At 47.4% G+C, this 16076-nt stretch overlaps 1 long non-coding RNA gene across 1 annotated transcript in view; it reads right to left on the reverse strand.

The window, feature by feature from the left end:
* Window positions 1–2601: 2601 nt before the first annotated feature.
* LOC138504218 (uncharacterized) overlaps window positions 2602–16076 on the reverse strand; it is a 581329-nt gene continuing 567854 nt past the window's right edge. The window contains exons 4-5 of the long non-coding RNA XR_011279807.1: window positions 3697–3862; window positions 2602–3467 (exon numbers count right to left, since the gene is read on the reverse strand). This is a non-coding gene — a long non-coding RNA (uncharacterized lncRNA). The remainder of the gene's footprint in view (window positions 3468–3696; window positions 3863–16076) is intronic.

Below are 16076 nucleotides of genomic sequence, written 5' to 3' on the forward strand. Positions count from 1 at the left end.
CGGCCTACAGACAGCGAGCTGAGGTAACACCACATAGTCAACCCTTGGAGACAGGGGCTTCTTCTTGTGGCTCAACCAACTGAGAATCATCAGCAACACCCAAAGAATGGCTCATGGATTGGAGACTACGCCTTCAATGGTGTCCAAACATGATTTTTTGGCCAGTATGGATGAAGCCTCAAAACAAATAACATGGTGTACTGTGTACCCATAGCCTTCATTAGCAGCGAGGTAATCACACCTGTGGGCTACACCATTCAGGCAATCAGTGTGCCCAGCGACTTTCACATGGATGCTGGCCTCCTCGACTTCTGCAACTGGGTGGCCGAAAGCCTCTACTTAGCCCTGCGAAGACAGGTTTTTAAAAATCTGTTCATAGTGTTGATGAGGTTTCCAAAGATTCCTGCATCTGAGACAAGCCACCTCTGATGGGCCGTTGGCAGCAACTAACCAGTGACTGTGGAGAGAAATTTCAGACTTTGCTCTTGACCTTCCCCAAAAGACCAACAGCTTTAAAGTCAGGGTAGATGGCACGCGAACAGATGGCTCAGAGTTTGCTGGAATTGTAACTACTCCATTTCACACTGCAAGCAAGGAAATGTGCGTTGGAGCTGGCACACGCCATGATGCTCTTCACAAGGTTTGCAGCTGATGTTCAAGAGTGAATCATTTATATTCCATTTGATGGAACAGAGCTGATCCACTCCTCAACTGATGAGGAATTGATTAAAAAGAGAAATGCTAGAGCAGACCAGATCTCTCGTCCCAGGCTTTTGGGGTTTCATAGGTTACCAGAAGAGATGAGCCTGCCAACCAGACACGTCTCCAAGCACACATAGCAGGAAGCAGAGTCATCCTGCAGCAAATGTTTTTACCTCCACTTTTGGACACCTGCTGTCTACACTTAACCTTGCAGCTGCCACCTGTTGGCTGCACTTCTTGTTATTGTTTTGATCCTATGCACAGCACTGCCCCCCTCCCCTTTGCCCTGGCACTTTTCCTCGTCCTCCTCGTCCCCTGCACTTGCACAATCTCAATGTCACTTGGCCTTGTAAGATTGTTGTCTATTTACTCCCTATGCTCCCCCTTCCTTGCCTCTGCGCTCCTTGAAACACTTGTGTATAGGCGCATTACAAATGCCATATCATAGCATATCATATCATTGTTACTCTCCTCCATGCCAGCTTCAGACACAAAATAACAATGAGGTTGGTGTCTGGGTCCATGAGTCTCCAGTTGGAAGCTGTCTGCCACTGCATTTAGAAACCTGACGCTGATAATTGTCGATTATTTCAGGGGGTGTCACCTACCACCTCCGGTGTCCCTCCCCATTGCCTTCCTCTCCTGCAATGCCGCTCCCCATCTCTTCTGTATATGGAGTGTCGAAACTGCTCCTTATGCAATATGCCAATGAAAATGTATGCCTTTTTTAAGCAAACTGGTCAATGGAAGTATCTTTTCAGAATAGCCGGATATAAACTTCCTATAGAAATTTGCAACCCCCAGAAAAAGCTTTAGCTCCTTCAGAGATAGTGGGGCTGGCCAGTCAGCGATGGCAGCAACCTTGCCTTGGTCCATATGTATACCAGAGTGTGGTGAGGAGTGTGTTTTTCGTGCACTAGAGGTTGCTGGAGAGTCTGTTCTCCCTTTCTACAATGTGGCTGAAAGCTACTACTAATGCGTCGTGGAGTGTGGTGAGGATATTGTTTTTCGTGTTCTTTGTGCTTCTTGTGCACTGCTTTGAACGGATTATTAAGGCTGACTTGTCTGCCAATGGTATCGGAGCAGTTATCTACAGAGTTTCAGCGTCTGACGTGAGGGCGAGGTAATATGATATGATATGGCAATTATAGCATGCCTACCCCAGTCAAAAAGGAAGATCATCCTGGAATCATTCTGGAGTCATCCGATGACTTCATTCTAGAGTCATCCATGGATAGTTCAGGAAGATCATCCTGAAGTATGTGTACAGGCCAAAATATTTAATGGGATGATGACTCTAGAGTTATCACAGAAACTACTCCAGGATGAGTTCAGATTACTTCCAGTGATGATCTTGGATTACTCTAGGATGGCTCCACGACAACTTCAGGATGAGTGGGATTACTCCAGGATGAGTTCAGATTACTTCTAGTGATGATCTTGGATTACTCCAGGATGATTCAGTGACAACTTCAGGATGAGTGGCGATTACTCCAGGATGACTTCAGATTACTCTAGGATGACTGCATGACAACTTCAGGATTACTCCAGGATGACTGCACAACAACTTCAGGATGAGTGGGAATTACTCCAGGATGACTTCAGATTACTCTAGGATGACTCCATGAGAACTTCATGATTACTCCAGGATTGTTCAATGAGAACTTTAGGCACCTGAAATATGTTAATTAGAATGCAATCCCAAAATAATCCTACAAAAATGTAATGCAATCCACAAACAATCGTGTAGAAATCTCAAAAAAATATTAATTATTACCCTGAAAAGAAACCTTCCAAATGTGATTACACTCATTGGGTCTTAGTCATTTGGGCACAATGGCATGAAAGACGAGCAAGATTAATGGGAATAAAAACAAACACACAAAACCTGTGTTTTAGTCAATTGTATTTATTAAAAGAGGCACAATGAGGTTCAACCTAAAACTGTGTACATAGGACACAAGCATCACTGTATGGCAGTCCCAGACTGGGTGCTTTACAAAATGCGGACATAATAGATAAAAAAAAAATACACAATACCAGCCAGGGAGTCCAATGTGGACCCAGGCTAAACCCAGAGATCAAAGGAATCAGGTGGGGACCCAGCCCAGGGAGCAAGGGTGAAGGAGTGACACAGAACCAGCCCAGGCATCCAGACGGGTACCCAGCCTAGGGCAGTCAGGTGGAGACCCAGAAACAGCCCAGGGAGCAAGGAAGTCAGATGGAGACCCAGAACCAGCCCATGGAGCAAGGGAGGGGGGGCAACAGACTCAGCCCAAGGAGCTGAGTGGTGGGAGGGGGGCATGACCCATCCCAGGGAGCAAGAAGAAGGTGGGGACACAGACCCAGCCCAGAGAGTAAAGGAGAGGATGACGAAAACCCATCCAAGGGAGCAAAAGGGAGGAATACCTGCCCAGCCCATGCAGCAAGAGGGTCAGAGAGGGGAGAACACAAAAGCATGCAAGGGAGTAAGGGGAAGAGAGGACCCAGCACCAACGCAGGGAACACGCAGGCCTGTGAGTCGGAGGCAGAATAAGCCCAGGCAGCAAGGCAGATCCCTCAAACGAGCCCAGGTAGCATATTATAATACAGTAACTAAATGTTTTGAAAAATAAGATGAATTTTGCATTCCCTAAATTGCAACTAGACTTGCATAGAAAAAGACAAGTCGGGTGCCTGCCGCTTCAGTCTGTAGATCCCAATTTTGTTTGCCAGTGCTTTTCAGGTTCTGCAACGTCCAATTCCGTTGCTTCAACTGATGAATTCTGAAATGCAAAAAGCTAGAATTCTGTAGAAATACCTTGAAAAGAGCTAGCAAAAAACACGTAACCAACACGGTAGATCTTGAAAGGAGGTGCTCAACAAGCATTATAACTTTGCTGAAGATGTGCGTGGCACAGGGATGCATGGACGAAAGGAAGCACGGTAGACAACTTGCACTGTATAACCTCCAAATAAATACATTAAACATGTGTTCTGAATGGCATTATGTACCTTTTTATAGCTTCTTGTCGATTACAATCCAATGTTAATCGTCCCTTTTCTGCCATTTTGCTACATTCACGGTCCAGCAGTTTTTTCAGCAGGTGCCAAGTTGCTTTTCTGTCTTTTTTTGCTGTCATCACAATCTCCCTTGGTTTCACAGGGTTCACCATGAAGCCTGTAACAAGAAGAATTTTCCTCTGTGCATATAATAAATGAAAAATTATTAGATTTCTCAAAACTGAAAAACTATATCACGATATGGAAATTTTTCAGATTTCAATATTTGCTAAAGCCACATCCACAAGTATATGCTCTCTTTTTGATGTTCTGTTTATCTGTTTATCTTCCTTTTCTTACTGCTTTTGTGCCTGACTGGTTATTTATTCACATACTATCGTGCTTTGGTGAAACAGCTTTGTAAGCACAATACATACAATTATAGATCTATAGGCTCAGGCATATAGTCGATTGCAAATTTTACAAGGGTATCAACCCCAAGATGTCTTCACAGGAATGCCAGGGGAAGAGGGGAGAGATGAGGCAGGAGAAGTGTAAGATTTCACTTGCATATTGACTGAGAAAATAAAGCATTACTTTTAATAGGGGTGTCAACCAACTTGCTTTTTACTCAAGGGGTGCTTACTTCTGATGCTGTTGCCGGACCAGGATCAGGCACTCTGTGGTTCCGGTCCCCCTCTTTTTCCACTGAACAGCCAGTTCCAGGCACTTTCGATAGCCAGCTTCCGATGCAAATGTATATCGCACTAAACAAACATTAATATTACACATGACCAATGACCAAATTCCCTTCTACCACAACTGCCCCCACCACTGCACCAGTGCTCTTCTGATAGAGTAAGTGCAGAGTGCATAGAGTAAAGAAGGGAGAGGAGAGAGGGAAAAGGAAGAAGGGGAGAAGAGGAGAGAACAGAGTGAATAGTGAGAAAGAGTGGAGAGGCAAGTGGGGAGAGACTAATGCAGTTGCAGAATCAGTGATTAACACATGATGTTGCAGGGGTGCCACTTCGTTACAGTGACAGAGTACATTGATCCAGGAAGCAAATCTAACTGCCCCCTTCATACCAGGCTGGTAGTTGTATTCCTACTCTTATTGGAATTTGACATCCCATTAGGTTGCGGGAATTGACATTTTATTCAGGATCTGAGTCTTCCTATCACACAAAAAGTGTAGGTGTTGGTGGCACTGCATATAGTGTATGGCTGGCTATCCTACACTCCCAGATACCCAAATGCTGGGAGAAAAACAAGTGCATGAGGGAAATCCCCACCAGGTCACCAAGAAGACTATTAAGCAACACATTCGCAGTCACAGGCAGAGACAATGTGAGATGAAGTGAGTGCAGCTACGGTGGCCCTCGCCCCGGGTTCTCACCATGTTCAACCTCGCCAAAACAACAAACACCCAATCTCCAAGTTTCACTAGATAACCCCACCCTCACCCCCGATCCCAGCTCTCCTCACCTGCACCAGCCAGACCTTTGTACCACCCATGCCCAATGCTATCTGGACGTGGCTGTGCTTTCACCCTGGCATTTTGCAGCCTTCGCTGCCTGCTGTTTGCTTCCTGCAGCCTCCATCATGCTCACACATATTCATGTTGCTTTCAGTAAGTACTAGTGATAGGACAGAAGTGTGAAGAACTTAAATATGAACACATTTGTTCTCAGGTCTACGTTAATAAAAGAAAGTGTTACATGCTTGTCTTTCAAAAATACTTTGTTTATAGAGAGGGATCGAAAAGTACATGAAATATAAATCCCTAAAAAAACAGTGTGATGCAGTTTTATCATCCACATGGAACTAATTAAACTGCAAGTACCACAATGCAAGGTATTGGCTTTACTTAAAAACATAAGTCTCTACAACACAATCTTAACACTCTGAGCTATCTTTTGAACCACTGGGACACTCATATCTATTTCATGTGCAAAGGACTTTCTTCGCCTGAATTTAAGCTGCAGGGTGATCAGCAATTGTTATAGTAACATTTCCGGAAAACCCATAAAATGGCAGCACTTGGGGAAGAGAAAACATCTTTTTTTTTACTTAAGGGGTGCTTACTGATGTTGCCGGACCAGGACAAAAGTCCTTGAGTGGTTCCACCCCACTTTTTCCACCGAAGAGCCAGTTCCAGGCAGTGTGCGATGGCTAGCTCCTGATGTACATTCATTCTATCCGAGTACACTGAAATAGTAGCACAAACATTAATATTGGACTTTCTAATAGCAACAAATGGCACTTCATACTGGGCAAGGAAAGTCAGCAAAAAAATTAAACTCACTACCTATGATGGCTTTTAGTTTGACACAAATTGTTTCATTTTACCTCCAGGCCCTTCAAAGTAGTCTTCTGAGAGTTAATTACTTAATTTGAGTTTTAAACCCACTACTGGTGTAATAAAAATGTGTTAACCAGGTCTGCCTTCAGCCACTCGATTTAGAACTGGTGCAGCAAGCTTCAGCTAGTTTGCATCGAGACAGGATGTGAGGTGAATAGCGAGTGCTGTGACCAGTGACAAAATTCCCTTCTACCCCAACTGCCCCACCCCACTTCTCCTCCAACTGCCCCTACCCTTCTTACACCCCATACATAAAATATATCCTAACAACGCGCAGACAATATCTTCTACCCACACTCATACTCCCACAACCTCTCCCACCCTCCTGCCCAGCTACTCGATCACTCCCTCTATGCAGTTGAAGGGGTCAAAAAGTACAATATAAAATACCAAAATAAAATGACCAAGAAAAAATAAAAACACATTTTAAAAGAAATACTAAATTTAAGATACCATTCTTAAAAAAAGGTAGCATTTTCATTCACTCCTTCACTTAGCCAGTCAGTCAGCAAGTCACTCACTTCGTCTGCCAGTCTGAGTCACTCAATCACTCAGCCACTCATGTATTCACACCACCACTTAGTCACATTCAGTCACTCCTCACAATCCCAGTCATTCAGTTACAAGCGCTTGGCTGGACTCAGTCACGCTTACTCTGAAATAGTCACTATAGGTTACACTAAGCCACTGATTAAAAACACAGTTATGCTCACTCCGGCACACAGTCGGTCATGTCCAATCAATCCCAACAGGCCCAACTCACCATCACAATGTACTAAAATAATTAAATGCTACACCCATTCCCAGCAGCACTAAAAGCATTCAAGCCTGTGTGTGTGCTGCATATTGGCTTGATTGTTTGAGCTGTTTTACTCCACACTAGTTGACCAGAGATGTTATGTTATTTGGCATTTAAATAGCGCTCTCTATATCATTGGTATGACCTCAAAGCGCTGGTAGGTTTTGGGGACCGTAGTCCAGATCAGTTGAGAGAAGAAAGTGTAGTAGGATGCATGGGAGTTGCTGCAATGGCACAACCCGTTCTGTTCAGCGGTGGGATGCAAGAACTAAAAACTACTGTGAGAACTTGGAGGGTGGCATAGACTGCATTCATTTTTATTAGGTGACAGAACTGCTACCAACTATTAGTGTCATGGGATACTCATTTCCATCCCATATTAGTTGTGTGGTCAGGCCTAGTATTGCTAGCAAAACCAAAAAGGCCAAACTAGGAAAGAGCTGGCCACTACAGACAGCTTCCATTTGGTTCTCAACTTGCAGCTATCAAAGCCTGTGAAGCTGGGGTTCCACTCATTACCACAAGCAGGGAGCCAAGGTTACAGGAGGCATGCATTGTTTCAGTAGGGGGCTGCCTGAGATCGTTATGGTGCAGAGTGGCGGGAACAGGGTGTGGGGGCGCGCACCATGCTCAGCAGTATCGCCCTGGGGGCATGCTTTCACAGGCCCTCAGTATCTGCTCTGCCCGTGGCCACCCCTCCCGGATGGCATCAGAGTGTCAAAGGGCAGTTGGGCTAGAGCCTGGCTGTCCATCCCCACAAACGCGGCAAGATCAGGGGAGACAATTTACCACCATTGTTCAAAAGAAGCGCTTTGATCTCTGGTGTTATGCTAGCATCAAACTTTCTGGTTTACATGTTGACGATTAACTGTGGTCCCTATACTTGCCTAGCTTTGCTATTGTCCTTTCATTTGTACAAACCCATTCAAATTCCCAAACCAGTTGTAGGATGGCATGTTTTTAAATAATGAGACGACTTGGAGGAACACATTGGCGTGGTTGCCAGGTGATGAATGCTAGAAAATCCCTGCGTGTGTGTTTAAAGGATATCCGGGCAGAGTCTTGACTCAAGCAGCTCTTGTGTTCTAATCTCTCCAGCAGTGGTCTTCAAGTGCTCCTCAAGTCCCTCAACCTAGTCCTGATCAGTATAGAATCGACAGACCCCCAGGAAGCAATGGAACGCGGTCCTGTAAAGCAGGCGGCTGCTTCATGCCATTTGGCTCAGTCCCCATGAAATTAAATGTCTCTTTTGTGGATATTAGGTTAGGCGGGTTGAAATCACCTGTGCCTCTGTTCCATTAATTCCTTTAAGGGGAGCCTGATTCTTATTATATATACACGACCAAGCCCAGATTTCAAAATCTGGTGCAGACTGGTACTGGTAGGCCGGCATTTAGATGGGAAAGGAAAGCCTAAAGAGTGTAGGATGGGAAGATAAGGCTAGGACATGCCTGTCCCTGGCATCGGACTGATGGAATACCTGGGCTCACCTGAGAGGTGCGTTCACGTGGAAGGCTGCACTGCAGCTGGTGTGCGCCGAATGCATTTCCAAAGACTTTCGCAACTCTGCTGGGCAAGTCGGGCGGGCATTTCACACAATTCGTCTGCACTTGGAGATGAATGTGTTGAAAAATAGCAACGTCAATACACTAAAGCCGAGAAAGTGAGGTGGCTACTGAGCAAGGCGCCAGGGCTGTGCGGACGGGGCCCTTTGTTCCCGCCGTCACCGCAGCTCCGTTCTGTTCAAGCCCTAAACATCCACTGTAATGTGCAACAGTAGCTGGATGGGAACAGAATTAAAATGAGCCTCCTCGCCCCCATCCCCTGCACATTAGCCCCATCCTTTTAAAATTAAAAAGAGGATTGAGAATGCGCTGATGGATATCATAGATGTAGGCCAATCTGGATTTGTAAAAGGCAGACATGTTTCAGAAAATGTGAGAAGATTGTTGCTGACACTGTATGAAAGCAAAGAACACCATAATGATGTGGTGGCGTTGTCCTTGGATGCTGAGAAAGCTTTCGACCGTATTGAATGGACATATTTTTTAAGTACATTGAAAGGCTTTGGTTTTGGAGATACCATGATCGGATGGATAAGACTGCTGTATTCCCGGCCGACTGCTTGTGTTCGGACTAATGGCATGGACTCAGGCATTTTTGAACTTGGGAGAGGGACGAGGCAAGGCTGTCCACTGTCGCCGATTCTGTTTGTGATCGCCATGGAATTGCTGGCTGTGAGGATAAGAGAAGAGGATAGAATTGAGGGCGTACGCTTTGGTGCAGCCTCCCAGAAAGTTTGGTTGTATGTGGATGACATGCTGGTGGTGGTTCAGAATGTGGAGAGCTCCATTCCTGTGCTGATGGAGTTGATCGATGTGTTCAACAAGGTTTCTGGATACAAGATCAATTGGACCAAGTCGGAAGCGCTGCCGGCATCAACCACTTGCACTGTTTTGAAGATGCAGGGCTTTCTCTTTAAGTGGTGTCCGAATAAGATGAGATACCTTGGGATTTGGCTAACGAATGATGTCTCGAAAATAATGGATGTCAATATTACACATGTGATTCAATCTTTGGAGGTGGACCTGAAGAGATGGAATGCACTTAAATTGAGTCTCTGGGGGAGAGTGAATGCCATCAAAATGACATCAACACCGCAAATCAACTATGCTCAGTGTGCTTCCCCTGGACGTAAAGAAGGGCCATTGGCGGAAAATTGAGAGTTTAATCCAGTCTTTTCTCTGGGAGAACAAACAGCCACGCCTCATCTTGTGGAAATTGCAGCTGCCCCAAGACTGTGGAGGTTTGGGGGTTCCTGACTTTGAGAATTATCATTTGGCCTTTGGAGCCAGGCATCTGGTTCCATTTATTGAAGATTCGGAGGATGTTTGGACGCTGGCGGAATCAAGTAGTTCTTCTCCGTTGCCGCCTCGGGCCATACTGTCCACGGTGGATGGATCTGGTTATCGCTCATTTCCGCCGACAAGATTCCTGAGAACTTGTTGGAGGGAACTATGGAAGAAAAGTAAGCGCAAGGTATGTGATAATGATTACATCCCTATCTGGTTGAATCCAGGTATTTTGCTGAATGGGAGGCCGCTATTGTGGTTGAACTGGCTCCTGAGTGGTGTACTATGGTTGAGTGATCTGATGGAAGAGGGCAAATGGATCAGCTATAGAAGACTTTCACAAATTAAAGATCTCAGAGACTGTACAATGGGTGAATACAGAAAATTGAGAGGTTTGCTGCGGAACCAGAGAACTGTTGATGGCGGTGGTTGGCAGTTATGGCTACCTGAATATAAGACATTAGGTGGTATAGCGTCCAAAGTATATAGAAATCTGAGCCAACAGTACACGCCAGCAGAGGGGTTGTTAACTAAGTGGTCTGAGGTCCTTGGCTCTGATATGACTGTGGAGAGGTGGAGGTTTCTTTGTAAAAACGTAACTCTGACATCCATTAATCTTGGAGAACAATGCCGCCAAATCAAAATTCTTAATAGAGTGTTTTGGACTCCCTAGAGACTTTATGCGAGAGGGATGATTGACTCAGAGGCCTGTTGGAGGTGTAAGCATGATGTCGGCTCCTTTGAACACTTGATCTGGGACTGTTATGAACTGAGGACATTTTGGAGGAGTGTCACTGAGAAGATTAATGAGGTTCTATTACTGCAAGAGGATTTTGATTATAACACTATCATCTTGGGTGAGGATGATAAAGTGGAAGATCTCACTTATCCACAGAAATGCTGTTTTTTAGGGCTACAAAATCTGCGAAAAAAATTGTTTTGAGAAAATGGAAATGTGATGAGAGGCCGACCTGTTCAGAATGGGTGGAGGACTTGAGGCAAGAGGCCAGAATTGAGAAGGTTATCCTTCGCAGGAACAAAAAGTTGAAATTGTTTGATGATATGTGGGGTGGGTTTTTGGATGACGTGATAATAAGTTGGTGTGTTTTGCTTTTTAGATTCTGTGAAGGTTGGGGGTGGTTATGGGGTGTGGATTCTATGCAATGAGTTCTACGATTACAATGCTGATAAGTTTGTTGTTTGTATGTTTTCTATAAAATTCAATAAACTTAATAATAAAAAAAATTAAAAAGAGCATGGCTTGGCTACCATTCCCACTTCACTAAAAGAACAGACATGGAGGAAAGGCACACAGATGGCCAAACAGGGCTACTCGTAATGCAACAGACGTTTCTAGGAAGCATGGGCGAGGCAGGCCTTGGAGCTGGTTGATTCCTATGCATAGCATTTGGACCCACGCGAGTACGAGGATGACGAAGCTCGCATTGAGGGCCACCCAAGGTGGGCCTTGGGGGGAACGCCTCCTTGGGGTATTTAAGGTTCCAGGGAAGGTTCGGGAGGCAGGCGACGGTTGGGCGGGGGTACCGTAGATAAAGTACCCCCTCTTACCTCATCCATCCTTCCTCAGATAGTGGGCGTGGTCGTGGGTGCAGGGTCTCTCGTGACAGGCTTGAAGTGTTGTGGCTGCCTGTAGAATGCAGAAAGGACGATACGTGTGTTTTGGCAGGAGCGGCTCGCGTTCTGTTTTAGCCTGAGCCCGCATCTCCCTTCCCAGGGTCCTCGTTGTGCTGGTGGGTGAGGTGTTATTTCAGCCTCTGTCTGGGGCCCATGGGGAGTTGCTGTGGGCTTCGTGGATCAGGCGCGGTGGTGGAAGTAGGACAGAGGGGGCAGTGTGAGATCCTTAAAGGAACCGCTGCAGTTATCTGCGCCTTTCAGTGCGGTCGCCCCGCTCGATAGTGGGCAGTGTGTTTCGGCCGTTTATTGGCCTGAAGTGATACTGGGCTTCTGTTTTTGGGTTTTCTGGCGCCTGGGGCAGTCTAGGAGATAGGGAAGGGCTTGTTACAGGGCAAGGGTACTTTGGTGGGGAGCATTTATAAAATATAAAAAAAATAAAAATAATAAAATATATATAAAATAAATAAATAAATAAGCTAGTGGAATGTAATTAATCTCTTTGCGGTAGCCGGCGTTTCGGCAGAGGGGGCACTGCAGTTCCCTTAAAGGGACAGCTTAATTTCTTCAATAGTGTGGTGCGGCCGGCAAACCACTAGGGGGCAGTGTGATATTTTCATTTTTGACCCCATGTGAGTGTGGGTTTCTGGTTTTGAGTGTTTCATCTCTGGGGGGCAGGTCAGAAGCAAAGGGGGGGGCTGTTGAAGGACAAGGGTAAGTGTGGTAGGGGGTAAATAAAAATAAAATAAAAAAATAAAATAATAATAATAATAAATAAATAAATACATTTAGGTTTATCATTGTTAATGTTCCCATATTTTTGGGTATTATAGAGTTAATTACTCTGATGTGGGTGATTATCTGTTAGAGCTCAATTTTCTTGGCTGGGTTTCACATACCTAGGGGTATTTGTCCACGGGTAGGTGTTGGCTCGGGGGCTTAGCTTAGCTAGTGGTGCTGTCAAGGGGCATATTTATAGTGCACATTAAGAGTATTAGTGCACGATGGTGGGCCAGGGAGCTAAGACGGGTCTAGTGGATGCTAGGGCTCTAAGGGAGGCCCTGGAAATTATCAGCAGGGCATCTAATGCCCAGCTGGAAGGGGCGGTGGTGGAGGTCACTGGTGAGGCAGAGTTAGGTGGTGGTAGACCGCAGCGTAGAGCTGCAGCAGATGGGGCTCTCGCGGCAGTGGTGGCTTGCACCCCCGCGGCGGGGAGAGGGGAGGTTTGGGAATCCAGGGGTAGGAAGATGAGGAGGGAGACCAACAAGAGAGCATCCAGGGGTGAAATGATTTCGGGGGGGAGCCAGAGAGGGATGGAGTCAATGATGGCCGAGGGGAGCTAGGGGATGTCAGGAGTGCTCAAAAAGGGGTGGGTCAAGGGAACCACGGTGGTGTGGCTGATGGGGTGCAGAAGGGGGCGACAGGGCAGAGGGGAAAAGAGGGTAAATACCTGCGTAAAAGTGCAGGTGGGAGAAGGAGGGAGAGGTCCCCATCAATTGAGGAGGTTAGAGTGGGGTGCGGAACGGCCCCCCTAGGTAGGAGGAGTGAGGGCAGAGGGCGCTGCGCAGCCCCCGCTGTTGAGGTGGAGGTAGAGGGTTTTAGAACGGCCCCTCCCCAGTCAGTGCAAGGAGAGCCTAGAGGGTGCAGCACGGCCCCTAGCGATGAGGATTCCAGGGTGGAGGATGGCACGCCTCGCCCGAGAGAAGAGGACCAGGAAGGGGTTTCTGCGGCACCACCGAGAATACGTCAAAGGAGTGGTGGGGCGGACGCCCCGGGCTCGCAGGAAGAAGATCAACTCAACTCGGGCACAAGCTTGCATCCAAAATGGTATTTAAGGGGTGATGAAGTTGGATTGGAGGATTATGTGGTGCAGGGGGAGGTAGAAGGTTATAGGGCGGTAAGGGAAAGGGGGAGGAGAGAAGAAGTTTGAGGTGGGATCGGAAAAGGCAGGTGCAGGGTGGTTGGGGGGCAAGAGGTCGGGGGAACTATTGGCTGGGTGAGTCTGCTGATATGTTTTGTCCCTGCAGTAGGAGCCATCTAAGAAAAGAGATGAGGAGCATCGGTGTGGACGCCAGACCACAGACGGGCTGTGCGGAAAGAGGTGAGTGGGAAAGGGAATGGTCATCTGCATGGCAGAGAAGGGACACGAGAAGGGGAAGGGAAATGAGGTGTCTGGTCTGCAAGGGGTAAGGAAAGAAGTTGGTGTACAGGCCATTGGAGCCTTGGGGGATGAGAAGAGCATTTGCTCAGGGGAGGTTCAAACGGACAAGGTGGGGGAGCCAGTGGTGCTCGAGGTGCAAGTTGAAAAAGAAAAGGAGGTTGAAGTGAAAGGTAAGGAGAAAAAACTGCCTTACATGGGTATTACAAAACCTTTGGGGGCGCACTTGATGGCAGCGACCAGGGAGAAGATTCAGGCGGGGGAATTTGTAGATGTTTTTAAGTTGCTCCATAGGGAAGTGAGAGCAAAGGAGGGGTCTAAGGAAGAAGAGAGGGAACTGGCTTCGCGCCCAAGGGTCCCAGTGACTATTGAGAATTGGACGTCGGCATTTATCATTTATGGCAGTGTATATTGTGAAAAATTCCCGGAGCGATGCGTGGCTCTGCTTAAATATATGGACGTAATTAGGAAGGCTTTCACGAGCTTTGGGGGTTTTGCCTGGGTACGCTATGATGAGGAATTCAGAGCAAGAATGGTGGAGGACAGTCAGGCTGTCTGGGGGGAGATAGACATGGATCTTTGGCTGCAATGGATGGCTCCAACAAGGCCTGCCCCGACATTGCACACAGCAAGTGGGCTGCCTGTGCCTTACTGGCCCTTTCTTGGTCGCCCCGCCCATGAGGGGGTGAGGGGAGGAGACAGAGGACAGCCCTTAGCAGCATGTTGGGCGTTCAATAAAGAAGCCTGCATGAGGTGGATGTGCAAATTTAAACACGAGTGCAGCAGGTGTGCGGGTCGGCATCTGGTCACAGATTGTTTTCAGGCAGGGGACAGTGGGTCAGGGCGAGGAGCGGGGCAAGGAGGTGGGGGGGAAGGACCGCATGCCAGGTAAATTGGGGTGTTCTGGTAGGTCGGGCTCAGTTTATCGGAAAAGGAGGGGGGGGCACGAGAGGTTTTGGGATGATCCAAAGGGGGTAGGAGAGGGGTGAGGAGGAAGACGTTTAGGTGAGGCAGGGAAGGGCCGCAAGGGGGAGGTAACTGTGGAAATTGTTAAGGGGTGGTGGACGTCGTTTGGAGGGCATGGGCGATGGTGGCAAAGCCCTCACGTTTGCCGCACGACAAGGTGAGTAAGCTTTAGGCTGCATGGACGGGGGTGCGGGTCTGCCTCTGGTGCTGCAGGGGGAAGTGAGGAGATGGGTCTGCATGGACGGGGGTGCACTAGGGCCCCTGGTGCAGCTGGGGGAAAAAATTGAGCAACAAAGCAAGGTGGGAAGAGGAATTTATATGGAATGGACTGCATGGACGGGGCGCAGGTTTGGCCCCTGGTGCAGAGTGGGAGAGGAGTAAGGCAGAAAAGGGGCCTGCATGGACGGGGGTGCACTAGGGCCCCTGGTGCAGGCGGAAAACAGGTGGTAATGGACGCAAGGAGCTTGAGGATTAGTTATATGGCATGGACTGCATGGACAGGTTTGGCCCCTGGTGCACTGGCGAGGAGGAGTGATAAAGAAAAGGGCCTGCATGGACGGGTGTGGACGTGGGCCCCTGGTGCAGGATGGGCAACGCAGGGCCATATTAGTAAGGTGAGGGAAGGTGGGGGGCAAGGGTGAGCAGGAGGGTAATAGGTTAGAGGGGAAAGGGGGTCTAAGAGGTATGGTTTAAAGGTTAGGTGAAAGGTATGAAATATAGAGGGACAGGTAGGAGAGGACCGGGGGTGTTTCCGGAGAGGGATAAGGAGAGGGTTAGGAAGGATAGGTTATTCAGGAAGGTGTTACTAGGGGTGTGGGAAAGGTTAGGAGGTTGGAACTCATTCATTTAGGAGGGGTGCAGCATCTGTAGGTAGCAGTCTGGGCTATTGAGAGGAGTAGGTGAAAAGTTGAGACGCTGGAAGTAAGGGAGATACAAAGGGTATGTCAGGGACCAGGGCAAACGGGATGTCTTCAAGGAATTTTTCATTAGGTAGCAGGAGTGTTGCATTTAGTAGGATGTTGTTGATTTGTAAGTGATTTTGTAATTTCTTTTTCAGATGCTGCTAGGAGGTCGTGTCAGATGTCAAAAATCTGGTTTGTGGGACATGCTATGGTTAAGTGGGCAGGGAAAGAAGCTGAGAAAAGGGTTTTTTGGCAGGCAACTGGGTTTCAGCTATAAAGATGTTGTGGTAAGATGGTCCGGGTTTGGGGGCTGCGCTGGGATCAGTTGCTTCCTATTTTGGCTTGGTTGAGGGAAAGCTATGGGCCTACAGATGGGGTGATTATTGAGGGTGGGGAAAATTATCTGGTAAGGAATACGGGTGTGTCTCTTCTTAGGAAAATATAAAGGGATTTTGTTATGGGTCCGAGAAGGGTGGCCTCAAGCATCTGTAGTAGGGACTAAGTGGTTGACGCTGAGAGTTGGGAGGGGACCGAGAAATTAGGGAGTGATAGAGCGGGCAAGGAAAGGGATAAACAGAGAGATGGTAGAGTTTTGTGCATCGGTGGCGGTACAGGTTTTGGACTGTAAGGAAATAGTCTATGAGGGATTCATGATCTTTGGAGAGGATGGTTTACACTTGTCGCTTTATGGGAATAATCATTATCTGGCGGACGTGGGCTC

This window comes from Ambystoma mexicanum, chromosome 11, assembly GCF_040938575.1.
Source record: "Ambystoma mexicanum isolate Mex_15411 chromosome 11, UKY_AmexF1_1, whole genome shotgun sequence".
Lineage (NCBI taxonomy): Eukaryota > Metazoa > Chordata > Amphibia > Caudata > Ambystomatidae > Ambystoma > Ambystoma mexicanum.